The sequence below is a fragment of the Bombus huntii genome, unplaced genomic scaffold, assembly GCF_024542735.1.
Source record: "Bombus huntii isolate Logan2020A unplaced genomic scaffold, iyBomHunt1.1 ctg00000203.1, whole genome shotgun sequence".
NCBI lineage: Eukaryota > Metazoa > Arthropoda > Insecta > Hymenoptera > Apidae > Bombus > Bombus huntii.
Window position 1 is genome coordinate 6,130 of NW_026099432.1, and position 8,871 is coordinate 15,000.

The window sequence follows — 8,871 nt, forward strand, 5'->3', positions numbered from 1 at the left end:
AGGGCGAAAAAGTTTTTTCGAGTTTATTCGTTAAAAAGCGTTACAAGGTATGAATTTTTTTGCATAAATCGACGTAACTCGACGAAATACGTCGGGATTAATGGTTTATTTCCGTCCGAGAACGATTTTTAAAAACGGACCTATGCGGCCGGTCGTTCGTACTTAGAAAATTTTCGGACCGAACACTCTTTTTCGATTAATTCGTTAAAAAGCGTTATAACGTACGAATATTTTTCAAGAAATCGTTATAACTCGATAAAATACGTCGGGATTAAGCGTTTATATCGTCGGCAGACGGATATAAAAACGTTTGGACCGACACGACCGGTCGTTGGAACATAGAAAAATTCCGAGCCGGTACGTTGGGACTTAGAAAAATTCCGAGGGCGAAAAAGTTTTTTCGAGTTTATTCGTTAAAAAGCGTTACAAGGTATGAATTTTTTTGCATAAATCGACGTAACTCGACGAAATACGTCGGGATTAATGGTTTATTTCCGTCCGAGAACGATTTTTAAAAACGGACCTATGCGGCCGGTCGTTCGTACTTAGAAAATTTTCGGACCGAACACTCTTTTTCGATTAATTCGTTAAAAAGCGTTATAACGTACGAATATTTGTCAAGAAATCGTTATAACTCGATAAAATACGTCGGGATTAAGCGTTTATATCGTCGGCAGACGGATATAAAAACGTTTGGACCGACACGACCGGTCGTTGGAACATAGAAAAATTCCGAGCCGGTACGTTGGGACTTAGAAAAATTCCGAGGGCGAAAAAGTTTTTTCGAGTTTATTCGTTAAAAAGCGTTACAAGGTATGAATTTTTTTGCATAAATCGACGTAACTCGACGAAATACGTCGGGATTAATGGTTTATTTCCGTCCGAGAACGATTTTTAAAAACGGACCTATGCGGCCGGTCGTTCGTACTTAGAAAATTTTCGGACCGAACACTCTTTTTCGATTAATTCGTTAAAAAGCGTTATAACGTACGAATATTTTTCAAGAAATCGTTATAACTCGATAAAATACGTCGGGATTAAGCGTTTATATCGTCGGCAGACGGATATAAAAACGTTTGGACCGACACGACCGGTCGTTGGAACATAGAAAAATTCCGAGCCGGTACGTTGGGACTTAGAAAAATTCCGAGGGCGAAAAAGTTTTTTCGAGTTTATTCGTTAAAAAGCGTTACAAGGTATAAATTTTTTTACGGGAATCGTTCTATCTCTATTAAATACGTCGGGATTAAACATTTTTATCGATTTTTTCAAAAAATTAGCGTTCGTCGAACTGACACGACTGGGATATTTTTCTAATTTTTTCGTTAATTAACGTTACAAGGTATATATTTTTTTGCATATTTCTACTTATTTTAACGTATTGTAATTGATTATAAACTTATTTTTTGTCCGTATTCGATAAAAGAGTATGTTTACTGATGCAATTTTTCGGTGAAAAAAAAAATTAATTTTTTGGTAAAAATGCATTTCTATTATGTTAATAAAACGTCTGGTAATGTATTTCGATGGTTGGATATTGGCTTTGTATAGTAGTGATCGAGCGTTCGCGAGACTAAGTTCCAGCGTCCCTTCCGAACGGTACGTTGCTACGGAGGTTTTGCACCGTAAGCGCGCGGCCGCTAGCCCGGCCGGCGCCGGCCTTCCGGCTGGCGCTTTCGTATCTATAAGAGAGACGTCGAGCCGGACGGTTCGGTCGGAACAGCGTTGAGCGCGTGGCTATTCTACGGCCTCGGTTGAGAATTCAGTCACCGCTCCTCGAGTCTTAGTGTATTTTACGCTATTTCTCGACTGTTCCTCCGTTCTCGTTCTGGTTTTTTCTCTACACTGCTGCGCCGCGGGTCGCTGTCCTGGACGTAATGACCAAATATCGTGGCAAGGTTCCCCTGAGTCGGGAAGCTGGTGACCTGTGTGTACGTATTCTAACAAAAATTGTTAGATGCGTGTGTGCTTGTACTAACTGAGCATCGATTCATTCAAAAGAGTATAACCGTCTGCTTTCTATAAAAACTTCTGCTTTCGCAGAAGTATCCGATGAGGCGGTAGGAGCGTACTATCTTTGCGTAGTATGTCTTCTGCCGAAAATGTTCTACCGATTGAAAGAATATTCTTACGGTATGTCCAGCGCGACGCACTGGGATACGCGCTTGTTCGTTCAGCGTGAGGTGCGTATACGTGCTTTACCGCTAAGATATTCTAATAAGTCTTTTTACACGAAGACAGCATTATGGAAATGTTCCTTTAGAAGTACGATTCTAAACATTTTATATAAGACTATGAGAAAGAGAGAGAGAGAAGAGAGGAGGTGGAGTTGAGAATTACAAAGTGGCTGCGAGCGGCGTTCGAAGATTATTACTGAACTATGGGTGTATCTCGAACGTCGCTAGGAGATATATTTTATAGATATATCTATCTTAAGAACGAAAAGTCTCGTCGTACGGTGCTTACGTCCCACCTACGACACGAAGAGAACTTAAACGAAATTTATAAGAATTGTTATACGAATAAGATCCCTGGTTGATCCTGCCAGTAGTCATATGCTTGTCTCAAAGATTAAGCCATGCATGTCTCAGTACATGCCGCATTAAGGTGAAACCGCGAATGGCTCATTAAATCAGTTATGGTTTCTTAGATCATACCTACATTTACTTGGATAACTGTGGTAATTCTAGAGCTAATACATGCAAACAGATTCCGACCAGAGATGGTAGGAATGCTTTTATTAGATCAAAACCAATCGGTGGCGGATGGCTCGTCTGTCCGTCCATCGTTTGTTTTGGTGACTCTGAATAACTTTGTGCTGATCGCATGGTCATCTAGCACCGGCGACGCATCTTTCAAATGTCTGCCTTATCAACTGTCGATGGTAGGTTCTGCGCCTACCATGGTTGTAACGGGTAACGGGGAATCAGGGTTCGATTCCGGAGAGGGAGCCTGAGAAACAGCTACCACATCCAAGGAAGGCAGCAGGCGCGCAAATTACCCACTCCCGGCACGGGGAGGTAGTGACGAAAAATAACGATACGGGACTCATCCGAGGCCCCGTAATCGGAATGAGTACACTTTAAATCCTTTAACGAGGACCAATTGGAGGGCAAGTCTGGTGCCAGCAGCCGCGGTAATTCCAGCTCCAATAGCGTATATTAAAGTTGTTGCGGTTAAAAAGCTCGTAGTTGAATCTGTGTGTCACAGTGTCGGTTCACCGCTCGCGGTGTTTAACTGGCATTATGTGGTACGTCCTATCGGTGGGCTTAGCTCCTCGCGGGCGGTCCAACTAATATCCCATCGCGGTGCTCTTCACTGAGTGTCGAGGTGGGCCGATACGTTTACTTTGAACAAATTAGAGTGCTTAAAGCAGGCTACCTTCGCCTGAATACTGTGTGCATGGAATAATGGAATAGGACCTCGGTTCTATTTTGTTGGTTTTCGGAGCCCCGAGGTAATGATTAATAGGGACAGATGGGGGCATTCGTATTGCGACGTTAGAGGTGAAATTCTTGGATCGTCGCAAGACGGACAGAAGCGAAAGCATTTGCCAAAAATGTTTTCATTAATCAAGAACGAAAGTTAGAGGTTCGAAGGCGATCAGATACCGCCCTAGTTCTAACCATAAACGATGCCAGCCAGCGATCCGCCGAAGTTCCTCCGATGACTCGGCGGGCAGCTTCCGGGAAACCAAAGCTTTTGGGTTCCGGGGGAAGTATGGTTGCAAAGCTGAAACTTAAAGGAATTGACGGAAGGGCACCACCAGGAGTGGAGCCTGCGGCTTAATTTGACTCAACACGGGAAACCTCACCAGGCCCGGACACCGGAAGGATTGACAGATTGATAGCTCTTTCTTGATTCGGTGGGTGGTGGTGCATGGCCGTTCTTAGTTGGTGGAGCGATTTGTCTGGTTAATTCCGATAACGAACGAGACTCTAGCCTGCTAAATAGACGTAACTTATGGTATCTCGAAGGCCCCCGGCTTCGGTCGGTGGGTTTTTACTACCAACGTACAAACAAATCTTCTTAGAGGAACAGGCGGCTTCTAGCCGCACGAGATTGAGCAATAACAGGTCTGTGATGCCCTTAGATGTTCTGGGCCGCACGCGCGCTACACTGAAGGAATCAGCGTGTTTTCCCTGGCCGAAAGGCCCGGGTAACCCGCTGAACCTCCTTCGTGCTAGGGATTGGGGCTTGCAATTATTCCCCATGAACGAGGAATTCCCAGTAAGCGCGAGTCATAAGCTCGCGTTGATTACGTCCCTGCCCTTTGTACACACCGCCCGTCGCTACTACCGATTGAATGATTTAGTGAGGTCTTCGGACTGGTGCGCGGCCAATGTGATAAGCATTGCCGATGTTACCGGGAAGATGACCAAACTTGATCATTTAGAGGAAGTAAAAGTCGTAACAAGGTTTCCGTAGGTGAACCTGCGGAAGGATCATTAACGATACGATACCAAAAGAATTTGACTTGAACACATATAAAAACTATGAAATATATATCACAATGGTCGGTAAGGAGCCGTACTCCTCCTGTATCGACGAAAGTATATACGACGTATTAACAAGCTATATACTTTAACAAACGAAAACGCCAGGGAGCTTGGCAACCTCCGTTGGCACGAATAGAAATATTCTTAAGGAGGAGACGACCCTCCAGCTACGGAATTATACGAAGAGAAGGTGGCACTCTCTCTCGATCATCGGGATGAAGAGATATATATATACAAGTATAAAAACGAAATGCGAATGAAACTTATTCGAGGCGCCTGCGTGAGGTCGTAAACAGAAAGACCCGCCGTCTCCGAATAAAACATATAACATATAATATATATATATATGAAATTCTAATAAAAGGGAACTCTAGCTTCGAAAGAGCCAACAAAAGTTAAGGCTCGATATCAAACGAAAAAATTACGATGGAAACCAGGTGTAAAGAGAAATGCAGTCGTGGCGCCTGCGAGAGGCCGTACACAGAAAGACCCGCCGTCACGATCTCGTATTTCGTATTTGCATCGTGGAAACCGTACAAACGAAATATAAAAGTCCATGCAAACTAATAAGAAAATCTCTAAAGTGCCTCGTGTCGGAGTGATCATGCTCGCCTATTCTCTTCTATGTTTCGTGGTCTGTGTTGCGTTTGTTCTCCTCCTAGCAACGGGACATATCGAAGACTCCTCTTTGGGATCGAACGAAGCGTCTAGAACGAGTCGACGAGAGCGAAAGAACTTGTAGCGAGTCGCGCAGAGCGAAAGGATACCGATATACATCTTCGAAGGTTCTCTTCGAAGATCCATGGATACCTTCTGCGTCGACTTCTCTCGTCTCTTTCATCGAAACTCTCGTCGTTCTCGAAACGTGCTTCCTACCCAAAGGGCGTGTGCTCTTCGTATGTCGTTTCGTTCGAAATAACGAAACCACGTGTAACATACTCGTGGATCGGGTAACCTAGAACGAAGACGCATCGCGTGGATGTTGGCCCGCTATGCGACGATGACCGATGATGATGATGATGATGATGATGATGATATGATGATGATGTCGATGTCGACGACGACGACGATGAAGACGATGTGTAGCAACGATTCGTAACTAGTCTAGCCGAAGTTCGTTCAGAGGGGAACGCCGCCGGCTTCGAAGCCTCGATGTCGTGAGTCGGACACCCGTGCCGTCGCTAGAGTTTTTCAAACTCTGCTTCTGGATATTGGGACGAAAGACCGCTCGAGGACGACGACAGCCGTGCGTGCGTATCCCATCGAATTTTTTTTACACCACCTGAACGAGACTAAAGTTTCGTCTAGTTGATCGTCTACCGTCGCATAATGTATATTATATACCGTTCAGAGGGGACCGGCTGTCTATCCTCGTTGTCGTGAGTCGGACACCCGTGCCGTCGCTAGAGTTTTTCAAACTCTGCTTCTGGATATCGGGACGAAAGACCGCGCGAGGACGACGGATGCGAGTCCCATCGAATTTTTGACTTACACACTACCTGAACGAGACTTAAAGTTTCATATTATATACCGTTCAGAGGGGACCGGCTGTCTATCCTCGTTGTCGTGAGTCGGACACCCGTGCCGTCGCTAGAGTTTTTCAAACTCTGCTTCTGGATATCGGGACGAAAGACCGCGCGAGGACGACGGATGCGAGTCCCATCGAATTTTTGACTTACACACTACCTGAACGAGACTTAAAGTTTCATATAATATACCGTTCAGAGGGGACCGGCTGTCTTTCCTCGTTGTCGTGAGTCGGACACCCGTGCCGTCGCTAGAGTTTTTCAAACTCTGCTTCTGGATATCGGGACGAAAGACCGCGCGAGGACGACGGATGCGAGTCCCATCGAATTTTTTATTTACACACTACCTGAACGAGACTTAAAGTTTCATCCAGTTTGTCGTCTATCATCGCATATATAATATACCGTTCAGAGGGGACCGGCTGTCTATCCTCGTTGTCGTGAGTCGGACACCCGTGCCGTCGCTAGAGTTTTTCAAACTCTGCTTCTGGATATCGGGACGAAAGACCGCGCGAGGACGACGGATGCGAGTCCCATCGAATTTTTGACTTACACACTACCTGAACGAGACTTAAAGTTTCATATAATATACCGTTCAGAGGGGACCGGCTGTCTTTCCTCGTTGTCGTGAGTCGGACACCCGTGCCGTCGCTAGAGTTTTTCAAACTCTGCTTCTGGATATCGGGACGAAAGACCGCGCGAGGACGACGGATGCGAGTCCCATCGAATTTTTGATTTACACACTACCTGAACGAGACTTAAAGTTTCATCCAGTTTGTCGTCTATCATCTCATATATAATATACCGTTCAGAGGGGACCGGCTGTCTATCCTCGTTGTCGTGAGTCGGACACCCGTGCCGTCGCTAGAGTTTTTCAAACTCTGCTTCTGGATGTTGGGACGAAAGACCGCGCGAGGACGATGGATGCGTGTCCCATCGAATTTTTGATTTACAAGACACACACTACCTGAACGAGACTAAAGTTTCATCGAGTTTATCATCGCATAACCCGTTCGGAGGGGACCGGCTGTCTATCCTCGTTGTCGTGAGTCGGACACCCGTGCCGTCGCTAGAGTTTTTCAAACTCTGCTTCTGGATATCGGGACGAAAGACCGCGCGAGGACGATGGCTGCGAGTCCCATCGAATTTTTGTTTTTTTTTTTTTTTTTAAAGAAAAAACACCACCCGAACGGAGATGTGTTCTATCTTTCGTCGATTTTTCATGCTTTCAGTCGGTCGCGTGGTCGCCATCCGTTCGGAGGGGATCGCCGGCTTCGAAACCTCGATGTCGTGAGTCGGACACCCGTGCCGTCGCTAGAGTTTTTCAAACTCTGCTTCTGGATATTGGGACGAAAGACCGCTCGAGGCGGACGGCCGCGCGAATCCCATCGAATCTTTACTATCACCCGAACGATGGAGAGATGCACGCGCGCTGTTTCTTGAATAATTGGACGAGAGAGTAGAATCAAACACATATATAACATGGGCTAGCCACCGTGCTTACTCGTTCGCGAGATCGTGTGCTGTACAGAGGATTCAGAATCGGGTGTATATATCCCCGTCGTTTCCTGACGAACGGAGCTTCGATCTCGATGGTTGTTATATATCATAATGTACTTTACGCCCGGCCGGCGAACGCGCGTATCTTCGCGCGTTCGTCGTTTTCTTTTTTTTTCGAACGTTTTTGTGTCGTCAATCCTATGGCGACTTCTGCGCGTTCGATTCCCGTTGGTCGAACGTGACGGAACTCGGCTTCGCTAGAACCGAGAAGAGTACATTTGAGTATTGAACTGTTGTAAATTTATAAAAGATTACCCTGAACGGTGGATCACTTGGCTCGTGGGTCGATGAAGAACGCAGCTAATTGCGCGTCAACGTGTGAACTGCAGGACACATGAACATCGACATTTCGAACGCACATTGCGGTCCACGGATACAATTCCTGGACCACGCCTGGCTGAGGGTTGCTCACGTAAACCTAAGACTGCTTGCGTTGCGTATCGTTACTCTCCGTATCTGTCTCTCTCTGTCCCTTCTTGCCTTAACAACCCGCCGTCGTTCTTCTTTATATAAGAGAACGTTTCAGAGTCGGACGAAGGTACAAGAACGAGGATACGAATAAGAGCGGACGGAGAGAACATACGCGACGTACGAGCGATTGTTGGACGCTCGTCGGCGTTCGTCGCGGTCGTGCAGAGACCGTGCAAGTCGTACGCATGCTCGATATATAATCTATCGTGTTCACGGGAGACTACGAAACTCTACCTCTGTCTCTCTCTGTCCCTTCTTGCCTTGACAACCCGCCGTCGTTCTTCTTAAAAATTATAAGAGAACGTTTCAGAGTCGGACGAAGGTATACGAAGGGATACGAATAAGAGCGGAGAGAACCGGTCACGGACCTGCGTGAGTGCTCGCGGCGTCGTGAGTCGTCCTTACGAGGGCGACCGCCCGCTTATGCACCGCTTCGTGTATCGGTTATCGAACGTATATACTCGTAGTGTTCTCCTCGTGACCGATTTTTTTTTCATATCAGGCGATATATGCTACGTTTGCCGGTGTTCGACGCACGAAGGTCCGCGCCCCCGACGTCGTCTTAAAAGAATATTATATTTGGCGAGACTGAGAGAGAAAGCAAATATGGGAACTCGGTCGAGAGAGGAGAGAAGAGAGAACCAAAAAAAAAACCTAAACTCGATGGCGTGCGAAACTTTGCCATAATCTACCGTCTTTTCTTAAGACTCTCGTACAGCCCCAGGGATCGAATGCCCACTCCGTCTCTTCGCGAAAGCGACTGACAACAACGAGGACCGTCGCATCGATGGGTCGTCGTTGCGTTTTACACGCTC

The 8,871-nt window shown here is 46.3% G+C and overlaps 2 non-coding genes across 2 annotated transcripts; both read left to right on the plus strand.

Annotated features, from left to right (window-relative positions):
• Nucleotides 1-2,528: 2,528 nt before the first annotated feature.
• LOC126877648 (small subunit ribosomal RNA) lies at nucleotides 2,529-4,451 on the plus strand. Its single transcript, XR_007695217.1, has one exon. It is a non-coding gene; the product is annotated as a small subunit ribosomal RNA (ribosomal RNA).
• Nucleotides 4,452-7,837: 3,386 nt separating this feature from the next.
• LOC126877645 (5.8S ribosomal RNA) lies at nucleotides 7,838-7,992 on the plus strand. The gene has a single exon (XR_007695214.1). It is a non-coding gene; the product is annotated as a 5.8S ribosomal RNA (ribosomal RNA).
• Nucleotides 7,993-8,871: the final 879 nt, after the last annotated feature.